Raw genomic sequence first — 25,106 nt, 5'->3', positions numbered from 1 at the left:
TGTTTGTCTTCACCATGTCCTGGTTGGACACCCACAGACCTTTACCTTTATTCCCACCTGCTCAGCCTGTTTTATAAACTACTCCAGCATAAACACAGTGTATTCAGAACTTACACTAAAACGCACTGATGTTAATCATAAAAGACACTCTAACACATTGACAAAGTAATCCTGCATGTCTTGTGAACAAAGTTAAAACCATATGAGATAGGCTCTATGCAACTATGTGACCCTAGTTAGGGGAATACAGAAAACACTGCCTTTCAATAAATTCCTGCTGTCACGGGGCTTACAGCAGATGTGAAATTGGCCCAATGAAACAAATTCTTGAACACAACATAGGTCTTTTCCTGACAGTGTCTGACTAATGCAGTATGGGGTAGGAGATGCTAAGGAGAGAGGGGGAACCTTGGAGAGAGATACTCGCCATATGGCTCAAACCTCTGCATGCTTTGCCACAGTAAGAGTAGCACCATAGCGTAAGTGATCAACTATAGTCTAAGCGTAAAGGAAAGCAACAGTCTTGCACTTTCTGGTAACAAATTATAAAACCAGCATAACTAACCAAGAAATGTAGAACAGTCCAAATGCTTCTTGCTACAATTCTTCCCCCCAAAAAAACTATATAAATAAAAAAGTCAAAGTAAATTAAATCTGAAAATCCTTAGGACACATTTTATCCTACATTTTGTTAAAATATTATATAGGTGTATATGTCAAAAGGACCTGGAGAAGTTGTATAACCACTTTCTTTGGAAAATACTATAATCTGTGAAATATCAGATTTATGCAAAGCTCAGTTCCAGTGACACCATGATTTTATTTATGACACTAACTTCTGTGATTATGCTCGCAGGAATCATCAACACTGTAATAAATATTAGATCATTTTGTTCTTGAATATGCATTTATGTACCTTAACTAAAATGAAACCACTTCTGAAGCAGGAGAACAAACAGAAGATACTTTTAGTGTGTATTTCAGCCAAGCCTGCTCAAACTTGTAGGAGCATCTAAAGCAAATGTTCCTAAATCTTGACGTCTCTATGGAGCAAATCAGGCTACAGCCCCATCTGAAGGATTGAGAGATCACAGTGGGCAACCCCCTAACTCACAACTCCCCACAGCACTCAAAACCCCCTTCTGGAATCCTGACACAAACACCAGGCTTCAGTCATTAAATCATGCCTCTCCAACTTACAGTTTACCCTGGAACTTTTTCCATTATTATCATTTGGATTATCATAACATCAGGAAACACCATGAAGAACAGGATCAATAGTACTTCAAAAACATACAACAAGATGCACACCATAATCTTGAGGAAATTCTATAGCCTCAGCACAAAGCAAGAGTCAAGAGATTAAACATTCTGGCATAAAAGAGCAATGAAACAATATTGGTCAGCATGCCTAGCAAGGATCCCAGCATGCCAGTGGGCTAACTATTAGGAATTAAGCCAGTGGAACTGCTCTGATTTACTAGGAAAACATCCTGTCAAGTTTCTGTTATGCTTAACTGCTGCTTCATATTTAATTATAAAAATCTTAAACCAGCACAAAAGCCTGCAGCAACAAAGTCAGCGCCTGCTGTGCACCCACTGTCTGCAGTGACAGAGCATGATGGACAGCCCCAGACTTTGGGGGGTCTAAGGACTAAAGCAGCCCCTCAGCAACCAAAAATACTGGCTTCTTCATGCATCACAACCTTTGTTGCAAGAATACTTTCCCACTGTGCCGATTTCCATCACTGGAAAATAATTATTGTCATCGAGACTGATCCTGTTTTCATTTACTTCAGTGGGAGGAAAAACACTACAAGAAAGGAATTATGGGGCCGGAATTTTAATCCTAACCCATCTTTTGGGAAAACTGAAGCACAAACTCCCCAGATTTTTCCAGCTTTGCCCTCTGGATGGGCAGAGCCTGGTACCCCAGCCCAGGGATTTGCTCCAGGACTCTACCAGGGATCAGACTGCAGCATGCACAAGTGCCAGGGCCACCCACGGCACCGCTCCCAGGAGCCCAGGCAGCACTGACACAGGCACATCATGTCCTCGCCACACAGATGTTGAGGAAATAAACACATACAGCAGGCAGAAATCCTTCTTTTCAGGGGTGGGGGGGGTGGGGGTGGGGAGAGGTGGGAAGCATGACAACAACCTGGTGTATGACAACAACCTGATATATAAGCAAGAGCTCATGGTTGGTTGGGGAGAGAGCTGGACAGTTTCCTCGAGGACTCAAATTCACCCCTGGATTTGTGTTTTTGGAGCACAGAAAAAAAATCTAGAATGATATTTTTGTCTCCTGGACAAATGCAGTGAGTCTATTTCAGCAAATTGCTGTCATTAAATGCATCTGAAAGCAGCTGTAAGTAGGGGAAAAACCAAAGATAGTCATACATAAAATCACACTGCCAGAACTACGACAAGTGTAATTAATATTTTAGAGGAGGTTGGAAGAAACTTATAATAATGCTAAATTATGAAATAACCAAGTCAGAAGATATTTTTCTTTCTGCCTTCCGCTGCTGAAGATTAATTCCCAAAATGCAAGTCGCAAAGGATGTTCCCTCCCCTCTTCAGTCCCCATCCTCTCCCAAAAGAAGGAAAAAAAAAAGGCTTCCAGTTTTCTGTGCAGAAAGAGTCTGAGATCAAAGGAGATTAACTTAATAGTATTAAGGGGGTCCAACCCAGAATATCACTTGTAACTTGTTCATTTTATTTCCAGCCTCCCCTTCAGGTGTTTATCACTTTTTCCATATGTTTCAAGAGAGGCTCTCTATGATTTCTGAAAATCAGACGTGCTAAAATCATGCTAAAAATACTTCAATTGCAAAATACGATGCTTCATAAAATACCAGAAGCCCAGAAATAATTCACAGGGAAGCTTTCAAAATGCTTCAAGAACAATTTTGTATAAAATTACATGCTGAATCATAAAAACCCTAGGAGAGAGAGGACTCTCCAAAGACATTTAAAGCTAACTGAAACTTTTTGTACATTAACATTTAGAAATTTGGAGAAAAGGGAGGAAAAACATTGAAGGCATTTTAAAATATACTTTCTAATACATAGAGGTCTCTGAGTGGATGTTCACATATCCAGTTCATATCTTTAATTTATACATTTTCAGATAAAAGTGAGAAATTTCACGTAGGTTTTTAAGGAACTTGTAACACATGCTACCAGAGTAAACACAATAATAACAGGTTGTTAGGGTGTCACCACTTGTCTGCAGAGCCAGGTAAGATGACTCTGTGCTACTCCGATGACATTGTAAAGTAAAGCATATTAACTGAAAGCACCTTGAAAGTTGACTTTGCATTTACCCTTGACTGGGAGCACACACATGGTTAATCCTGTAGCTCAGCTGACAGTGGTAACTTATGTTAGACAAGCTGCTCCAGTGACTACATGTGGATGTGTGAAAGGCCAGTTTCTATTCTGTCTCAACCAATTTCTTGACTCATTGTTATTTTGCAAAAATACCCAGTACTTCGGTTTCTGACTAATTCCCTAAATCATAATCTGTATGCTTTAACACGTTAATTCCTCAATGTCTTTGGAGCAAGCTACATTTTTCACCTGAAATTAAGATTGAAATCCAGTAGTAGATTTTAGTTATCAAGTCACATGTATTTTGCAACATAATTTCACAAAGCCAGGAAGAGGTCTAGTGTTCCTCCTCCTGAAGCAGGGCAGTGAGGCAATATTACAAATGATCTTGTAAAATACACTTCAACGTGCTATGTTTAAACTGCTCCAGAGCCAGCTCTGATAGATATTGCAAAACCAAGAAAATCATGTGCCAAGAAAGATTTCTGGCAGGCAAGAAACCAAGATCCATTAAACCCACTGTAGATTGTATTTTTTTCAATCATTTATTCCTGACTCAGTAATAATACTCTCTCCACTGCTTTTCTTCTGCTGCATGTTATTTTAAATGACAACACATAAACAGTATTGTACTGCAAGACTCAATATGATAACAGATTTTCAGCCAAATTCTTGGCTTATGGGACCTACTAAATATGCAATTACTTAGTGTAACCAGACCAAATTACCTGGCTGAGCAACTTGGCTCTCCACGTATTTAAAAGACCCACAATGATGAGCATAAAGTTCAAATTTGTAATTTTAATCACTTGCTACAGAATACACCAGTAATTCTGCACAATCGTATATACCTCCCCAGGAAGCAAGCTGTCAGTATCATGAACACATTTAAATAGTGTTTCTGAAATCAAGTTGATTTAAACCGAAGAAAAATATAACAACTCACTAGCCTTCACTACCGGCCACCTGTGTGTTAGCATTGCAGAATGACTTTTTCCCTTCAGCCTTTCTAGGTGGGAAACTCCAAACTTCCCACTCCAAACTTTCTACATGTAGCCGGTAACAGATATTACAATGCCAAGCAAATGCACATTACCAAAAGACTTCTCAGTGTTTGTTTCTGATAACTCTACTGCCATCCATACTGTTATTCAGCTAAATCATCTACAGTGGGCTTCTGTAATTCATAATAAAGCACAACAATAACAGGATTGTCTGTGGATAATCATCAGTGAGAACTGCTGGCAGAATGGCACAAGAAAAGAGTCTCCAATATGTTAAATCCATCTTGGAGGAGCCCAAAAAGAGGGGAAGTGCAGACCCATGGCCCTGGGATGCTTTCAGAGCACCCTACCATGCTGCAGGAAACATCCTTCCTCAACTTTCCAAAGCTCTGACATGCCCAGGTAGGGCCACCCAGCAGGGCCAAAGACAGCCTGTTGTCCTCTTACAGCAATTCTGTTTGTTGGAGGCAGTTCTGTTTGTTGGAGACTGTCTACATAATAAAAAACCCAGAAAGGCAGAAAGGATTGGATTCCACCCCCTAGCCCACCAGACTCCTCTGGTGGACTCACTTCCACAAAGCAAAGGATGAGGGCACAAAATACCACCAACATTATGGAGGTCGCTTGGCTTATTGCAAGAACCTGTATTGTTCCAGGAGCATCGATAGGAACAGTATGGTTAGATCTACAGGACAACCTTTGTTGTTTGTAACTCTCTCACTCATCTTCAGTACCATTTCTCTAGCCTCCAGCAAAGTGAGAGGTTCCATATCCCACACTGTTGCTTTGAAGAATTTTTAAAATAGATGTTGCTTTACAGGTGTGTGGATTACTCAAAGCAGAAAGGAAGTCTGTCATGAATAAATACATCAGATAAGAACAAAAAAAGAAAAACAAAAAACTTCAATTTCCTTTGTTGTTTTCTTTGGTGCAATTGTACCATTTTGCTTCTGCCACGTTTGTTGTTGCAGTGAAATAGAATATTGATTGGACAAATCAGAAAGAAAGCATTCACAAAAGCCTGAAACATCAAAATTGGTAAGTAAACCACGACATATGCCAATTTTGGGGAACATCTAATCTAGAATATTCCAAAGAGCATTTGATCTTTGCTTTTTTTCCCACTCATCCACAGAAATAAGCAGCTGCAAATCTAGGTTTGTAAAAATAAGTGATCAGTTACTCAAATAAAAAGATGTTAACCTTAGAAATTGTTTCATGTCTCTAATTGTTGACTGCATGGTAAATATTTGCTTAGAGCATTTACTTTTACATTGTTAGAGTATAAGTCCTACTGATAATGTACTCTACCTGCTTTATACTACCCCAAAGATGAAAAGCAGATATAAACTCTGTGGAAAAAACTTGATTATGCTTGCTTTGTATGCACAGAATGAAATAAAGCAGCAAGAATACACTAGTCAGTGTAGACATAAAAATATCTCTCCACTGGTAATAGACAATTTGCGTTCCTAAAATGCTCAGTTTTAAATGGAAAATGTGTCTCTTGACTACTGGTGTAATTTCCTTCTTTCCTATAATATTGAGATATGTCTTAAAAACTACATATTCTGATAGTAGTCAATGTGTTTCAAAGGTCACTTATATCACATTTCCAAATCTGTTGTCAATTGAGCTTAAACATCAGGGAAATGATTCTTGTAATGGCTTTGTCTGTTCAGTGTCTATTTCTCTCTACTTCCTGAAGGAAATCAAATCATGAGGAATATTTAAGTCCCTGGTCAGATATGTGAATGTTTCATAAGCAACTTCTGTATTTATTTTTCTACAAGAAAAAGGATTCACCACCTCTGAATTATTCTGCTTATATAGCGTTACACTGAAAGCATACAAGAGTCAATTCAAGTCTCCTGAAAAAAGTAAGTAGGTTCAACATCAAGACTCAAAGTTGTTTATTGGAGAACAAAGGTATCCCTGTGTACCTTGGTTTTTAGACTGAAATCCATTAAACTTGTTCATTATGAATATTTTAATGATTTGAACATTATTTGTTGTACTTTGAACTGCAGATACATATTAAAAAGGTTTTAGAAGGCCATTTCCTCATTTTATTCTCACCTCCCTTACTGTTACACATTGTAACTCAAAGAGACTGTCAGGCATATATACAGCAAACCTAGGTAGTACACACAAAATCTGTATGTTATTCAGCTGTTTTCTTTACAGCTTGTAGCACTTCTTAATGGAACTGTCTGTGTACTACCTCAGAAGATCAAAAAGCATCGGTAGGTACAAGAGCTGTCTACTGGTTGTCTTTCCCTCTCTGCTAGATCATCTCTATTTTCTCAGGAAATAGAGGATGAAAAGTTCTCAAAATTCTGTCTGTGATTTGGTATATTCATCTTTCAAAAAACATAACAGTTCATAGATCTTAGTAATAATTATTACTGCAGTTTTGAGGTTTAGCTAGAATCCCCCTTTAATGAAAGTCCTACAAGATTGTAAAAGGTTTTGGGGTTTTTTAATTACTCTTGAGATTAAAAAAAAAAAACATATTTTATTCCTCTCCCAACAGATAAATTATTTCATATTGCTTTCAAGATAGTGCTGTCTTTAGGAAACAGAAGACCACCCGCTTGCATTGTTCAAACAACAGAAATATGTTGTTGGGATCCCTTCTTGCTGGACTTTGGTTGTGATGACTATTTAGTTACATGATTCAGTCATGTAATATCCCCCTTTGGACTCATCTGAAAACAGCAATATAATATTTGAAGGACAGAATTATAAGCAAACCTACCTGAAGATAGTAAGGATGCCTGTCAGTGAAGAGCACATGTATTTACATCACCCTTGAAAGTAGCTGAAAATATTAGGCTGCAAAGAGTGAAGAAAGTTAAATGCTCATTTGCTTTTGACACTCAGAGCCAATGTAGCTTAATAAACAAGATGAATAGAGTTGGTGTTAGACATCCAGAAGCTCTTAGAGTCCTAGTGTTAGGCAGAAGAAAGTCAGAGCTTCATTGCCTACTCCTTTTAAAGTCATAAAGGAAATAATATTGCATAAAATGACACCTAATCATATTCAACATGGCAAGACACAGATAACATCATGAATAGCACAAGTAACCAAAATACAAAATGTAGATGTAAGCCCTCCTAAAGAGGGAGTCATACACATATAGGTACTTCAGGTTTTGGCTTTTTGCCCTGCAAACTTGCCATTATCTACAGGATTTTTCTCTTTTGAGTAGAACAGTGACAGCCCTTAATATTTGAACATATTATTTTTGCCTATGGATGATGGATTCACCCTATGTGGTAAGAACATATAGCACCCATGTGGAATGTATGGAATGCATTGAAATAGAATTCTGAAAACAGGACAATCTTTCTGATTTTAACAGTAGGCTGATGCGTTACCTCAGTGACTCTTTTCACTTTCCTGTTCAGTTTCCCACTCATAGGAAGAGAATAACTGTATTGACTTTTTGGAATAAAGCACCTTGAATGAATATTAATATATTCATAAGAATAAATTCTGTAACGCTGCACTATGAATATTTTCTGTAACATAAGAATTGTAACTTATTTATTTATAATGAACTTAAGGATGCCATTCATATGAATGTTGATGAAATGTTTTCACTAAGGTAAAACACTTCACAAAAGTGTTAAAAAGCACGATGCAAATGTGGCTGAAAATTATTAATGCAATGAGGACAATCCCTCCTCTTAGTGCTATTGTAATCATGAAAAACAAAATCTTCCAACTCTAACAAAAATTTCTATCACTTGAAAAAAGGAAGCGAGATAAAACATGGGATTCTTCAGCACTGAAATTTAATCACTTCTGAGATTAGATTCCTGCTAGGAGCCTAGTATGTTGCCATTAACACATTAAATAGACTTAACCACCGGGGGAGCGGGGACGGGGCGGGGGGGAGGAACAAAAAACAAACAACAGAAAATATACCCCAAACCAGGAAAAGTAAGAAAACTCAATGAAAATTGGAATACAGGTTATAATTGCAAATCTTTCTCCTAACATAAAAATACTGTTTTTTTTATGTTAAGATGGCTGTTAAAGTGAACCACTTCAAATAGGTTCATGAGTTACAAGTTTCACTTGAAACCAATAGATTTAGCTTGAGTCAAGTTACTTCAAAAGAAAGTTTTCATCTGCTAAAACCATTATCACTGTTTTCTAGACAATAGGAGTGTACTTAATTGAACAGACCTTGCCCTTCCTTTACTGGGACAATAACTCCCAATTGGGAGTAAATTTTCTTCTTCTTTTTGTTGTTGTTTGGTTGGTTTTGTCATTTTTAAGCAACAAATTCTCATAGCCCAAATCAAGTGTTAACTTCTGTCACTCACATTACCACATGATTTCATTAACTGGAGAAATGAAGGGAATAAGGACCTGCAAAACCACCATTTCAGTAACTGTATTGGCATAAGGAACACAATATTAAATACATGAGTTTTATCACTGGTTTTATCACTTAAGGAAAACGTTTATATGAATTTATATACTTTTTTCCAAGATGACAATAGGTGCCCCAGAAGAAAGCTCAAATGACCCTGCCTTCCTATTCTTAACTGCATATTGGCTCAGCCAGCTAGCTAACCAGAGATCATTTCATTTAAGCATAGAATTGTGGAACAAAGAAAATTACTACTTTTGTTCTCTTGACCCAACCCTTGTTTTAGAAAGGCAACATCATTACCAAGCACTAGTAGACTGAAATAAGACTGAGCTGATTTCCTGTTACTTTGCGTACCTCCCTTAAAGATGCGTTTTACAGTCCGTGTTCACAGCCTTTCAGGAAGAGGATGCTTATTTTTATCAACATCCTTGAATGTTTCTACCAGTGAGCAGCTCTATAAGTAAACAATACAATTACTAAATCTCATTGATCCAACTGTTTTTTTGTTACCAAAGAACAAAGTTAAATAGACTGCAGTGGTGGATTTATAGCATGTAATCAAGCACCAAAGACTGGAAAGAACAATATAGTCATCTTATATTATTTTTTAAAAATTTAACATTTTAATTAAAAAAAAAAAACACACCCAAAAAAAGAAAAAAAAAAAAAAAAAAAAAAAAACCAAACCTCAAAGTGAGGTCACAGCTTGTTTTTCCAAACAGAATGATTCACATCTACAGTTATGAAAACATTACAAAATTCAGACCATCCAATCGAGTCCTGTGGTAGAGATACAGATCAACTTCAAAAGATGTGAATTTGGAAATCTCCAGCAGCAAACCTTCCCTTTTTATTTTCTTCCTTGCTAACAGCATGGTTTTGCCATATTACCTGCCATAAAATTCCTGACAGGAATTCTACACCATTTCACTGGATTTTTCTTCACCCCAGTCCATTCTAAAACAATATTTCTTGAATCAAGACAAGGACAAAAGTTGCAGATCCTCAGGTTTGCTGTTTTGGCATCTCAGAGTATCAGAATCCACATCTACGTGGTATCTTTCCTAGTATTTAGGAAATTCCAAGTATTCTATAACTGTACAGACTCACTACCCTTGATGGTGCTAAGAACATAGAAGGCCTTAATTACAACATCTTCACCCACCCTTCTGCCTCAACCATAACCAACTCAACCCCAGATCCTTTACGGTAAGACAAAATGCAGAAGCAGCCCTGCTGCATTACTTTGCTTTGATTGTGCTTGCTTGGGGCAGGAGGAAATGCCAACACAAGCTGCATACTGTGGACATATGGTATGTTCTGAAAGCAAGTAGCTGTTGGCACCTAGGAGATGGGCATCACAAAACATGTATCATCCAGTACGGAAGAAGCCCTGATTACTATTCCACTCCCCTTTTCCTTGTCCTCCACGCTCCACATTCTTCCACAAGACCACTCCAAGATCCTAAGGCTGCTTGTCCTCTATCAGGAAAACCTGTCCGTGATAAGGATCTCAAATGTTGACCTCCTCAGGAGAAGGAACATCAGCAGATTTCCCTGCAGTGCCCACTCCAGGTATTTTGCCACCAAGAAGAGCAGCAGATGACATAGTCTCAGTCCCAGATCTGCTGAGAAGCATCAAGACTAAGAGCAACTCTCAGAAGAAAAGAATGTTTCCCCAAAGGATGATGTGGCTATTGTGGTTAATGGTGGGGCAAATCCTTGCAACAGTGCAAAGGGATTGATCCAATCCCTCTAGACCAGGTAATGAGGGAAAAACAGGGATGGGCCATTAGTTTCAAACCCTTCTCACAGCAGACCCAGATCAATGGTCTCAAGGAAGTTTGGTTTTCTTTTTTTTTTTTTTTTTGTTTGTTTGTTTGTTTGTGTTTGGTTGTTTTTTTTTTTTTTTTTTTTTTTGGTTGGTGTTGGTTTTTTTGTTTTTGTTTTTTTTTTTAATGATCATCACACTGAAGATTCTTACCAAAAACTGTTTTTGAGGTCCCGGTAAGCTATGTACAGATATGGGCAACAGCGTGTGTCTTCAGACTAAAACAGTTCCTCACCATGAATACATCTGAGAATTTAGCCTTATCTGTTCCCAGGCTGGCACACACAATTCAGTGTGGGCCATGCAGCAGTAGTTTGAGTGTCAAAATGTTGCAAACGAGAAGGAACAGAAAAACAGTTTGCCTCATGTGCTGCAACCAAAGGAAGGTCATGGATACCAAGAAAAGAGCAGTTCCTTGATCATGTTCTCTAATCTGAGCCTCCAACCCAGAAGATGCCATGGCAGGGCGCTTCTCTGGCCCCAGAGAAATAGTGGGTGCCCAGGAAGCAGCTGCCCTGGCAGAGGCCAAGTAGTTGCCACCAAGACAGTTGGCAATCTATTCCCAGTCTCCTCCCCACACACAGGCTGGCTGGATCCTTACCAAAATTGTAAAAATAAACCTTAAAAATTTGTTTGTTTCAATGTTTTTTTGGGAGCCTTTTCTGCTCCTACTCCTCTCCCAAACAGAAAGCTTTTGCCAAGAAGGCAGCCCACATAGAAGAGCTGATACAGAAATCCAAGCTGCTAGACAGGAAAGATTATGGAGGAACACTTTATCTCTATAAATAAAAGGCTGGCAGCAATAAGGAGGAATGCTCAGAAGCCTATAGAGGTTTGGTGGTAGCTAAAGAGCAGCCTTCCAGCATACATGCCCGAGAGTTTTTCACAAAAATGTTCCTAGCCCTGTAGAGTAGGTATGACCCTTATGAGGATTAATGGTCTGAATAAAAAGCAACATACTGCTTATGCTTTGTATTATACAAGTATCCTTGTAAGTGCCCTTATACAGTATAGGGCATTTTGTGCATATAGCATGTTTTCTCTATGGAGAAAAGATCAGTGCTTTAGGCAGGGAAACAGGAACAATACTGATGAGTGCAATGTCTAGTTGTGCTAGAAGGGAATCATGGACATTAGGAGAAAGGCTGCCTGGGACAAGGCTGAGCCTGCTGACCCCTGCCCTGCCGAAGAATTCACTCGGGTATGCCACAGCTCACAGCTCTCTGTTCCCTGCACAGTGATTTCAAACATTTTGCACTACTGGGAGAATGGCTGTCCCACAGCATTCTTCTCCTCAGTGAGACGGCAGAAAGCACACTGCATGTAAACACTAAGGAGTTAGGACCCTCTCAAAGCAAGTGCATGTGCCTCTTGGTCTCCTGGTAGAGCTGAATGGTAATGAAGAGTGTGGAATAATATACTGGTACCCTGGAGGATGAGGTTTTATTTGAGAAGAAATGCATCTTCAGTGGAAAAAGGCTGATGTATAAAGCCAATTTGTGATGTAAGCTGTTGCTGCAGACTCACAAAACCACTGATCTTCCACAATGGTATACAGGGCCTGTAAAATGGCAGAATGATAATTATTAGTTGACACAATCATAATTGTATTATGAAAGCTGTGTACAGGGATGTGTACTCCTTTTCAGTTGAGAGATCTGTGATAACACCACCAATACTGATTAACCTCAGGTATGCAACCATTATGGACCAAACTACACTCAAGGTGAAATATAGTATCACAAGCTTAGGCCACCAGCAGATGGTCACCTTACTTTAAATTGATTCCTCACTGACCAATGCAAGGGAAAGATTTCCAAGATCCAGAGGGCAATGGCAAGGCTCTGTTCCAGAGGAATGTGTTCCCAGGAGACTGTATGTCCCTTCAGCAGAAATAAGAGCACTGGGCATGGCAACTGTAGACAGGTTGCTGCCTGCTTCTATACCAGTGATACAGGGGCTGAGCATCTGTGCATAGACTCTTACATACAGTGAATAGCATAAGGTGTGTCTACATTAGATTTAGTTTTCATCAGGAATGTGCTTCCAAAGCAGATTTCCTACTCGTCTTCACTGGTTTCCACAGTGGACAAGTTCTGCAACATCTGAAATGGATGTGCACCTATCACGTTCCAGCTGCTAAGGGGCACTTGGTCCAAAAGAGCAGTAACACCCCCTGAAACGCAGAGAGCTTGGGCACTGCATCCTTAGCAACAGGCACTTTACTTGAACAAATCTGCTTCGATCGGTCTGCGCTGCTTGCTAACAGGTACAGCCAACGTGCGTGTGAGACGAGTGACCCACGAGCACAGGTAACAGTAGAGACACAGTCCTGAAGAAGTAACAGCTTGTGCTGCAGTTGAACCATGGAACAGCCCAGGGAGGCCACTGTAGAGCACAGCAAGAGAGAACAATATTGTCACAAGTCAATCTGCAACACCCAGAGGAAGGACTTAACTGCATTCCCTGATAACGCCTATTAAAGTTAGCATAGACACAACTTTCCTCAGCTTCTTTCTATACTCAAGGCGTGTTTGTGGTGTTCTGTTTTTTCTGTAATGGTTATAAAAAGCACATCAGGCTGGAACAGGTCTGGTGATTTCAGTTTCAGCTACAAACTGGTTTTAGTATCAATTTTTATGAATCCTTGAAAAGAGGTTGTTTTACTCTAATAGAAGTGCTGACAGATCATATAGCAAACAGTGTTAGTCCCTAACATTTACTTACAACTGGATTTGAGAAGTACACAAAATGTGAAGAGAAGCTGTGAAATATATTTCCAAGAAGTTAATTTCACTCTGAAGTCAGCTATTTTTTACATCAGAGAAAACATGAATAAACAGACTAAGATAAGGTTCAAGTAAACATGCTTTCTAAAAGGACATAAACATACATTTTCCAAGAAAAAGGTTATATACTCAGTTTCTAATGTAGTGTTTTACTCTGTCTCTTTGGAACGTTTAGACTACTTTTCTAACCTGTACCTTCAAAGAAGGGCTTGGTACTTTTTCAGGCCATAAGGATACTTAAGTATGAAATAAATTGTCTGTATTCAGACAATCACTGCAGCCCAGAGAACTAGACCTCAGAAATGACTGAGGGATAATAGTGCAGTTTTGGAGACATCCTAGAGAGTAAAGCAGACTATGATTATCTCATATTCACTTGTTCTGCCACAGACTTCACATGCAACTTAGAACCAGAAACTTACTATAATGAATTAGGTATGCCAGGAAATTGTCTTTAATTCTACTGAAGCCAGTTTTGGCCTTTGTTTTCAGTAATAGAGTAATACCCCGTGTTGCGGAAACTCTCAAATAAACTAATAAAGAATTAAAAATAAAACTTATTTTTAAACACTCTGCAAACATACAAACAGCAGGTTCAAATGTCCATGAGAGGAGAACAAACTATCACCACACAAACTTCTAGGGTTTAACAACAACCCAAAACTCTCTCTATCGATTTAACGACAATCCAAAACGCTCGCTCACTCACCTAATAAAAGGTAAGGACTCTCAACCTCGAGGAACATCTTAGGGCAGTATCCCAACCCATAGGAACCCCGAGGAGTTTCCTCGGGCGGTGTCCCAACCCAGGGGCAGAGTCCCTACCTGCAGCACGCTGCTCCTGGCAGGACGAGCTCAAAATGACCCCCCCCAGGGACTCCATCTATACTCGAGCCAAATCTGACCTGTGGTCAGTACCAGCCCCCCTTGGCTGAGGGCCCCAACCACCACTAAACCCTGAAAACAAGGGGACAGGAGAAGTTCAACAGCCAGGAAGCCACATTTTCATTGGGCAGGTGCACCTGCCACACCCCGTGTTATTTCCATCAGTGGAAAAGAACTTCCAGTTTGTTCTCACGGAAAATATCTTAAACACAAGTCAGCACATTACAATATGCACAGGGTCTGTTTTACAGGTACAAGAACCATTCTTGCCTGTACTGTACATGGTATTGTTTATATAAGCATACATAATAAATAAAAAGCAATTAAATTAAGAATAAAAGTGGGATTTAATAGTATATAGTAGAATTATTTACATTCATTAAAACATAGTATTAACACAGGAATTCTTGTTTTTAGTTATTATATGATGCTACTGTTTATGACAGTGTTTGGATCTAATTGCATCAGACTAAACAGAGATGATCTTAAATGCCCGCTGGATGCCAAATGTCTTGCTAAGAAGTACTGCTACTAAGCTATTATGCATCAGAAAACATCCATTAAAAGTTCCACCATGTTGGAAGGTGGTTGTTCACCTGACTTACTAGCCTGCATGGGCCTTTGTGGTCATCACAGGTAAATCAGCTGGCTATCCTCTAACCTTAGTGGAAGCAGAATTCAGTTACGGGGAATGGACAATGTTTAACGCAAAACTCCCATCCATGTTGGCAGTAAAGCAATGAGCAGCACTGTCAGGTACATTTTACTGTTGCATCCTAGTACCAACAACTTCTGCTATTGGCTTGAGAGAAATTCCCTACTTCTGATGCTTTTTGAGGGATGAAGTGTGATAAGTGCAGTGCTTGGGTTTCTTTTTCTAAAGAGGATTCATATCCCTCTCGAGACCAGGGTAGGTAATCCAAGTTTATTTACTGCAGTAAAATCCTATCTGACTGGTAAATTGCGATGACATCCACACACGCTTCAAGCTCCTTCATCTGCAATTCACTTTGTGGGATGACTTCTTATGTGTCCCAAATAATTGTGGATAATTGAATCTTAGCCATGTCTTATTTCCATGAAATACTATTCCAAATAGTTCACCTCAAATGATCATCTATGGAAACAAAGCCAAAAGGATTTTGCATTCTTGGTTACAGCAGGTAATTTGTGTAGGAAATGAGACATCTTCCAATTCAGGACGAGCCTGTACACTTTAAATGGGAAAGATTTAGAAAGTCTGGTTTTGGCAGTCCTCTAAATCCTCTTGTACCATCACTGCTTCATCCCTGATTCAGCATGGCTTCATACTTAGCACCCCACTGCCTTGGATCAGACTGACCAGCTGTGACTACCGCCATTAAAACAGCAGCCAGTCAGGAGTTCTTTTTTTCCCTCCATCAGCAGGGTAACAGTGACCAAGAACTGCACTTTTAGAAGTACCAACCCCAATGCACACACAATATAGTTGATAGTTGTGCACAAAGCACTTAAAAAGACAACACAGCAAATGCTCAGAAACACATGCCAAAACCTCCTTTGATTGTACATATGGCACGGAGAGACAGCCAGAGGCTGCGTGTCCATATGATCATCGTATAGAGACTGTTACAGAAGAGAGATCTATTCGTAAGGATTATATATTGCTTTAAAAGGGCTTATTCTTTATCTTTCCACGTTGTGCTGATCTGATAGTCTCTATCCATCTGCTTCCTCTCCAAAACATTAAAAATAGCATTCACAACAGAGACGTTAAAGTCTTATTTTTCTGCTGTAACAAAACCCACAGCCACTGGCATCCCCAGCTGCTTCCTCTTCCCCCAGATCCACTTACTGCTTTTCCTGTTACCTCCCTCTGCTACTAAAAATCCCCCTAAATCAATGAATTACTTGGCAACTACATTTATTTTAGCCACAGATAAGTAACTAGAGGGAAAAAAAAATGGTAAGTAGAAAGGAACACTGGTTCATAGCTTCATTAAACTACTCAGCTTTTCCCAAAGTGTTTCATGAGCTAATGGCCCAAGTTAGGCTACAGAGAGATTTCAGGCAGCCTACACTAAAATGTAATTTGAAAAAGCACTCAAGCCTTCAAGTGGAGTCCTAAAACAGAAAAAGATAACATGCATGACATTTCTAAACTGTGGAGGAAACATTTAATCATTGTGGTCCACAATAATCATTACATTACCAAGAATGTAAGTACCTCTGTTGGGTTTTTTTTCTCAATATTTTTAGTACAGATGTAATGCTACAGAACATGGAAAAGAGAGCAGCAACAGAGAAGAATAAATAAATAAAAAAAAAGCAAACAAACAAACAAAAAAATACAGAGGAAAAAAACCCCCTCCTTTAAATTTGACCCATTAAATATTTAAACCCATAATAGGACAATGAGAAGAGAGCTGTAGAAGGATGGTTATTTCAGGCATTTTCCATATATTGCATAAGATCATAGCTCTGGAAGAGAGCTATGTTGCATATATTTTGCAACAAGGAGAGTATGAAATTTTTTCAAAGCATTGCAAACTACCAAGGCCACAAAACTAACCTCCTGCCTCTTGAGCTGAAGAGCCTCCAATGAGCAGCAGCCAGCTGAGATCTAAAGCAAAGGTCCAGCAAGCAAAACTATTCAGATACCCCACAGAAGTATTGAGTTCTGTCATTTGGCTCTTACTCTGCCATTATCTACAGTCTTTAGCATTAGAAGTAAATCCATCTTTGTGACTCAAAATACATTCTGATTATGCTGTTTCATGATTATCATGCTCCATGGTGTGACCTCCATGTTGACAGCAATAAAAAAAAAAAATCTAATGTTAAAAATTAATAGATACAGGAAGGTAAGAGATGGTAGCTTCTCACCATACTTCTCCTGTCATCTTTCTCTCAAAGAATTCAGCACAGAGTCAGAATACAGCACCCCTGGGAAGCTACTTAGAATACAAGTGAAGAGCTGTGTTGAACAATGGCTAACAAATTATCTTATTTTGGTATAATGAAATGCCATAAACATCAGTTTGCTCTGCCTAAAGAACAGTAGCCTGTACAGACACATTAGCTCCACTGTTTTGCCTTCCAGAATACAGCTCATTAGAAAGATCTGTCTTAAAAGTCCAGCTTATACCTCCTGGGCCACTGTCCACATAAGAACATAAAATTCCCCTAAGGAGTTAAGAGAGTTAAAGCAAAGGAGAAAACTGACTTCCTAGGAATCTCTTTCTGAACCCAGTTGCCAAAAATTAACGGATCTAGAGCAGAATTCTGGTTGGCATTGAGGCAAAGAATTGCTTCAGCAGCAGCCTTTTGTCAAAATCAAATCAGGCAAGGGACAAACACCTCACAAGGAAGCTGCATGCCTTCATTCAGAAATTTAAAGTGTTCTGCTAAAGCATTTTGCTGTTAAGTAAACTCCTGCAGTCCTGCTTCACTGATGGCCTTTCCTCGATCTGCTACCTGATTTTTTCCAGAATGAACACAGTATTCTGATTTTTGTCTCTCTTTCCCTGGTCTGATAACATCATGAGTTAATGGAAGCCATCCATTAATTATACTGATCTGACCAGAAACAGTATGGAGGTTTTGGTATTTCAGCTTATGAGAATGTCTTTTTCTGTTTTTTTTTTGTTCTGCCGTTTAAAAAAAAAAAAAAAAAAAAAAAAAAAAAAAAGTGTTTTAAATTGTTTAGTAACCTAAAAACCTCTCAAGTAACTTTTAAGCTTTGGGAATGGAAAATTTTGAAGTTTGTTGAGATGATTCAAACTGATATTTTTTATCAAAACACTCATTTCGTATTCTTTCCCCATCCATCTTACCAAAAGGGAATTTTTTTTTTTAAAAAAAAAAAAAGAAAAAAGCTTTCCACTTTTAAACCCTTTTCACTTATAAATAGCTTTGCAAGATACACAAGGAGAAATGAAAACTGATGCAGGAAAAAATTGCAAGAATGAAAGGACTAAAAAAACACGCATTGCACAGAAAGTCTCATCAGGCTGAATCCATCCAGGTCAACAAAGATACAGCTAAAGGACGATGAGATCAGTCATAAGTGAACTCTAAGTTCTTCCTTTTTACTGGCAGTTCAAAGAAGAATTGATAAATTAATTTCAAATTGAATTAGACATTGTAAACTATTATAAATATGACGGTGTCTGGAAAAAAGGCCCAGAAGGATGATTTTGTTACCATTCACAGGTGGAGAGACATACCTGTAGTCTCACACAACAATAGAGCTGGCTGGGGTACTCCTTCAGGATACAGGTAAAGGAGTTCAGCACCTGTTTTGGTTCAGAACAAGGATCTGAGTAAATGTCTAACTCTAAGATCTTCTATGGAACGTATTTTACTCTGTATGAGATACACACAGTTGCTGCAAAATAATTTGTAGTTAGGATTGTAACTGTGATACATACAGATTCTAGCCCTTCCAGAAATGAGAAGTCAGTATTATGTAAAGTGAAATCAATTTAACAGGACAAGGTAAAAATAACCATTTCAGAGTATTTACCAGGCCATTCATCAGGGCATTTTTCTCAGATTTGAGCAGGCCAAATGTACTTCAAAAATCAGGCTGAGTTTGAACCTTTGTGTCCCAGTTGCCAGCTAAACAGCCTTCCAACTGGACTACAGAAAATACTGTCAGTGCCATCATCCCCTCAGTTCTGTATACAGCATGACAATGAGAAGTGCTATCTACAAAAACCTGGTATAGATCACCTTCAGAAATGAGTTTCTGAAATGATGACGTAATGTTATTATGTGTGTTATTGGAAGAATGCAAGCCTTGGTTACTTAATATGCAACTTTAATTTTGCAAATTATTTCCTTTGTGATCATGTCTTACTTCTTAGATGTACATGTTTCACTCTGTTTTAAATAATCTGAACTACACTGCATTTGCCAAAGGCAAAGAAAACATTCTCATTACCACATGCCAGCTGATAGACGATCACTTGACAAACTGTTTTAACTCACTTGAGATGCTGAACGTTAAAGTGAGGCAAATTACCCATTTTTAACAGAACTGCTCATTGCCTTCTGAAGTCCTTTTGAAAGTGATGAAACAGCTAACTCCTTTTAAAGCTTTCACTGAAAGTTTATGTAAACAGCCCTTCTACAGCAGTCATCACAGTTTGGCCTCAAAGGACCTTAACACTCGTACTCTGGTAGTTTAGGGTCCTCTATCACTGATACTATTTTAATATTTCTTTCTTGAGGATGTCAACTGCCAATCTACTGGATTAAAACACTAAAGCTATCAGGAAGTTCTATCAGTTCTTTGCTGCAATTCCACAGAAGATACAAATGCCTCATTCAGACTCTCTTGCAGCGTATAGAAGCACTGTATTTCAGCACTTGTCTCAGGAAGGTTCTCACAGAGCACTTTGAGTACTCTATTAATCTTCCTTTCACAGATCTACTGGGGAAAAAATGAAGTGAAATGAAATGGCTTGTCCCAAACTCTGCACTGTAATATTTAAAACACTATAAAACTGATTTATAACAGCATTGGGATTTATCTTTCAGATCATCTTTGAGACTCTACAGCACTAAAAATTCTGGTTTTGAAGAAAAAATTAATTCAAAACTAGCAAACTATTACTCTGCAGCTACATTAGCATTTTATTCTTTCTGGCATGGCTTTTAACCAGAGGAAGATAGAACTTCCAAGGGCTGAGAATCTGGATAGGACAAAACGTTTCAAGATTAAGTGTACAATATACCAACAACTTTTTCCTAGCAGCACCCACATACATCATCTCTTCTTGTAAAATTGCACTAAACCCTGAGAGCATTCAAATACAGCCTTAATAGACATCTGAAGAGCAGCTGCCTCCCTCCCCCGCCCCGTCTCTAATCACTCCTCTGGGCAGTGCTCCCTCTCTCCTCTCCAGCAGAATCAGGGTGCCCCTTGCCTATTTCTTTTTGCTGAGTAGCTCATAACCCTTTTCCACAATATTTGTAAGATCAGGCTGCCTGGGCCTTTAATACGCAGACATCTGCCTATGACTTAGTTTCATAGTATTTTTAGAATAGATTTTATGGGGTTTTTATATTGTACAAGAATCACTACATTGCGAGAGAGCATGAGAATTTGTGACTATACCTCAGCATACTTTTTTTCAGAGTAAGACATTATACTTCCTGAGGTAAATTATTACATCTTTATGTGAAAAACTGATGAATTCCTCATTTGTTTTAGTTAACTGATACTTTATTTTGACAAATGGTCAAACTCTTCTGGAAGTATCTTGGTATCTATTTGAAATGTGACTCCCACTCAGCCATTTGTATTGTACCGTCTCAAAGCGCATTCTGATTTTGTAGAAATAAGGACACTTATTTGTAAGAGGTATTTGAGATGTGCTCTGTGTCATACTGTAAGGACTTCTGATCACTGGGTATCACTCTGGAACTATAAGCTACATAATTGAAAAGCTTCACCTGCTCAACTTCCTGGTTTCCTAGACTTTTCTTCATGCTTTTCACTATAAACACATTGTTTTCAAAGTACACTTATTTATTCTCTAATCAGCCTGCATGTTCTTACAGTATTGTAATAATTTTACATTACATACAGACATCTATGTTCTTTATCTGCAAAAAAAATTAAAGATCAGCATATTCTGCAGGATTCAAGGTACCCAATTCCTTAAGATGTCTATATAATAGCACAACCCATGAGTGGGAATGCACAGCGACAACACCTCTTACCAAACTTCTCTATTAGTGGAAGGACAGAAAATGAGAGAGAATAATGAAGTTAGATGGAGCCAGCTAGTTCTGTGAAGCTGCAGCAACTTCCACTGACAGTATATTTGGTCTTAAACATCTTTTGTCCCATTGCAATTAAAACCAGTCAAATTTCAGATAGCACATTCTGATTGGTACATCCTGCCATACATACATCTTTTTTCTGTAACAGCTGCTCTCCAACTCCTTTCAGAATCGAGGCATTGCATTACAGAAGTACAGTTCTACTATAGATTTCTACTATATATTTCTCTACTGTGGGCTCAACTTTTTCCCTTCCTAAAATCCGGAAGGGAGTGTAACCAAAAACGGTACAGCATCACTCTATCCCATATGGATCTCAATCCATTCACTGCACTTTAAAAAAATCATCTGAATTATGCCACAGTCCAAGCAAATTATTACTAAAATAAAACTGCTCAATAACCCTGATTTCTGCCGTGTCAGATAACAGCCAGAAAGTCTTCCCACTACCACAAAAAACCAAACACATGCAAAGCAAACCAACCAGAAACGTGTCTGGAACCATAACAAACTTTGAAAAGCACTGCTAAATATGCTGTGGATAAAAAGCACTTTAACTGAGCCATTTTTAAATACAGCATATTTTCATTACTTGTAAACATAACTGATCGAAATTCTGATCCTAGTTTCCTCTATGTCTAGGCAGCTTCTTTGCAAGAACTCCACAGACAGAGCTGGAAATGGCTTTCTTGCATCTAAGCAACCGAAATTGATATTCCTGTTCTTCAGAGTCAAAAACCCCTACATTTTTGCAAAAACTACAGGCACTGATATAGCTAATGACTAGTAATTAAGTTACGCTTAACAGTCTCATCTTCCTTATTCATAGCCTGTGAGCATACTCTCTCACAGGATGAGCTGCTTTCAGCCTCTTGTTGCACCTTCTACACTTTTTTTCAAAATGAAATAGTCAAGAATTTGAAGTTACATTATTGGCATTACTCTTTGACCCACAGGCTCTTAGTTATTAATATGAAATCTAACAACATCAAGAGACATCCACACAGTAGGATAGCTAGCATCTTGGTAGGGTTTCCTTTTTGCTTGATTTGGAACACAAACTTGCCTTTTCTTTTTCTCCAGTTCTAAAGAGATAGTAACCATCATTCTGATCAGCATGCATGATTGATCTCTTTTGCTCCCTAAGGTTTTATGTAGAATTTAAATCATGAGGATGCTAATCGTGTACATGAAAACAGAAGTTGCAACCCAGCAAATGCTACACTGTTCCCATGCTATGATCCTGGACCCTGTTTTACTTACAAAGAAGTTACTACATTTAACATTAAGCTTCCTCTTAATACAATAGGTAGCATCTTGAAGTTAAATACCAGGTTTTCCAAGCCACACTTCCTCACAGTTAAACCCCTTAAAAATAACTACATGTTTAGCGATGGCTGCATTTTACGGAGAGACTTCAACTACAGACAATATGTTTGCAAGACCACAGGGGATGAAGAAGCCCCCATAAGGTTATAATTCCCTACAGATAATTTAGAGTATTTAAAATAATCTGAAGGAATATCTAAGGTAGTAGAGGGAACTTCCTTATGTAGTGCTAGAAAAAACAGTTTGCTTGGTTATTTTGCATAAAGAAGTGAGGAATGGAGAACTGGAAGAGAACAGAGGCTCAGATTGCTGAGACACAAGGCAATCATCAGACAGTGGAGGACCTGAAAGATTTTCTCCATTTTCAGCAGTGCTGTGGCTGAGAAGCAGACTCCTCCTGACAGAGCAGAGTGGAGCCTTACCACAACTGAAGTAAAATCTAGGTGTGTGGATCCCACCACTATTGCACGCAAATCCTCTTGCAGCTTTTCCTAGAGCAATGGCCTAGGCTGACAACATTCATCTCGGGACAAAGACTGATCAACCAGTACAGAGCATCTATAAGAAAACATACCTGCTGTCCACTCTTCAAGTCAGGAAGTACAAGCTTATCTGCCTGGACAAGCAAGCAAAAGTATTTCAATTTAGTTCTGTGTTAAGATAAAAATACTTCAGGAAATACCAGCTATGAAATTCCAAAAATTCTCCAATTGAAGGTATTGGGAACAATGGTAAAGTAAAAATATTTATTAATTAATCAATAATCATCAATTTATGCTCATTTTCATTTTACTTTTTCATGCATAATATTTTTTAATTTACTGTGGACTTCATATCTTCTAATTTTTACTACCTAGTTATTTCCACAGGATGGATGCAAAAAGATTTCCCTCAGCACATTTAATGAAAAACATTTCTTTCAAGCAAGGCACAAAATTTAGATTTATTTATGTAAGTTGATTAATCCCAATTTTTGTTTTACATTAAGTACAAAAACCAACTTGAACGTAGGTGTAAATACAATTTCCACAAAGTAGTTCAATGAGATTTAAAATCAGTTATGTATCCAGAACTGTAAAACACAATTAAAAGCAGCCCAGGATATACAGATTGCTTCCCATAAACTGTTGAAAAAGCTCATAACGTATGAACATATTTAACAACCTCCAGTAATACGTTATCTCCTTTCTAACCTTTCATTTGAAGCCCATTTAGCAATTCTCTACCTAACAAAGGAAGTATTAAAGAATGAAAAGTGCAGATAAGTTTTACTCAAGCTGAGGCCTAAGTGAAATGCATACACACTCAAAAATTAAATAACAAAACAATGACTTAAATATTTGGTTGAACATTGCTAAGAACATAAATGCAAAGATAATATAGGAAAGTAGCAACAGGTTCAAAGACTTATTTAATTCTCACAGAACTTACGGTGTACTGTAGCTGCCTGAAATATTTTAACAATTCTAGAAAATCATATTTCCAAGTTTGGTATGTTTGTATTTTCTAGATGACATACATTTAAGACAACCATCCATTAACTTATTTACAAATAGAAGCTTATTCATTTTAAAATCTGTATTAAAAAAATCAGTTTTGGCACTACCCATAAGGCAATGGATGATATGTACCCAAGATAACAAATCACATAATGAAAGCATAACCAAAAGAAAATCATATTCTTTAAACTTATTTAAAGAAACTGTGAGACTAATTATAATTCAAGAGGAAATTGAAGAATCAGAATATGCAAGTCATTAAAACACCCTATCCAAAATACTGAAGGTTCTTTTTATATGCAACAGGAAATTGCTATAATCTGTGAAGCCACTGTGCCCTGTCTTGTGGGAGAACCTAATACTTCTATAGCTACTAAATTATCAAACTAGTTTTATTATCAGAAAAATAGGAAAAAGTTTAAGGAGAACGTGATTTTAGTTCTTAAGTAAGCAAAAAAAAAAAAAAAAATTACTCTGAAGTCCAGCCTTTGTTAACCATCTACTAAAAAAATCACAAAGGTAATTTTCTCATTCACTCCACTGAGTAAAGACAACAGTTTTAAACTTTTTTTTTTATTAATATGATTTTAACAACTTCCTTTTTGCATTTTCATCAGCTTCAATGATAGCTGAACCTTAAAATTCAATTATTCAGTGTTGCCACATTTGCACTGTGAAGACTGCAAGCCCAGATTTCATAAATTGTGGATTTCATTTAAATTTTAAAAATATTTGCATTTATCTTAAATTTATAAAAAGATTTTTTTCAAAACTTAAGGCAAAAAACAAGTTTTATTAGTTATGTTTCTTTAAGTCTGAGCAGGTGTATGAGGCTGTTTAAATATCAAAAAAGCTAATGCCATATACAATATTACCAACAAAAGTAAAGAATAAGGCAGCATGCACCCTTAAGACGAAAAGAAAATTTAATTTTACAACATGTTTAAATAATCCAAAGGCAAAAAGTGTCTGTCTCCTCTAAGACTATCTTCATAAAACATGGAAATTTTAGAGGACATCAAGTTACTAAAATATCCCGTTCAACGTTTATACAAATACATTACTACAATTATAAGTTTACATACAATCAACTGACACCTCAGTGTTAACTAATTACTTAAATTTACAAGACAAACATAAATAAAGCTGTTAAAACAGGCAAGTACAGTACTGATCTATCATTCAGCACAATGTATTTTGTATTTCTTTCTCCTTGAAAAGAATCAGATCAGGATTGTGCGAAGTCATTCTCCAAACCT

General features: G+C 37.8%; 1 protein-coding gene across 2 annotated transcripts in view; it reads right to left on the bottom strand.

The window, feature by feature from the left end:
* Positions 1 to 23,270: 23,270 nt before the first annotated feature.
* The window catches only part of GNAI1 (G protein subunit alpha i1), a 37,645-nt gene continuing 35,809 nt past the window's right edge, over positions 23,271 to 25,106 (bottom strand). For both annotated transcript variants that reach the window (XM_042792886.1, XM_042792885.1), the window contains exon 9: positions 23,271 to 25,104. The gene's annotated coding sequence lies outside the window, so the exon portion shown is untranslated. The remainder of the gene's footprint in view (positions 25,105 to 25,106) is intronic.

The sequence above is a fragment of the Tyto alba genome, unplaced genomic scaffold (assembly GCF_018691265.1).
Source record: "Tyto alba isolate M040663 unplaced genomic scaffold, T.alba_DEE_v4.0 Super-Scaffold_2, whole genome shotgun sequence".
NCBI classification, from domain to species: domain Eukaryota; kingdom Metazoa; phylum Chordata; class Aves; order Strigiformes; family Tytonidae; genus Tyto; species Tyto alba.
The sequence above is the reverse complement of the archived record's forward strand: the minus strand, read 5'-3'. Positions and strand labels throughout refer to the sequence as shown.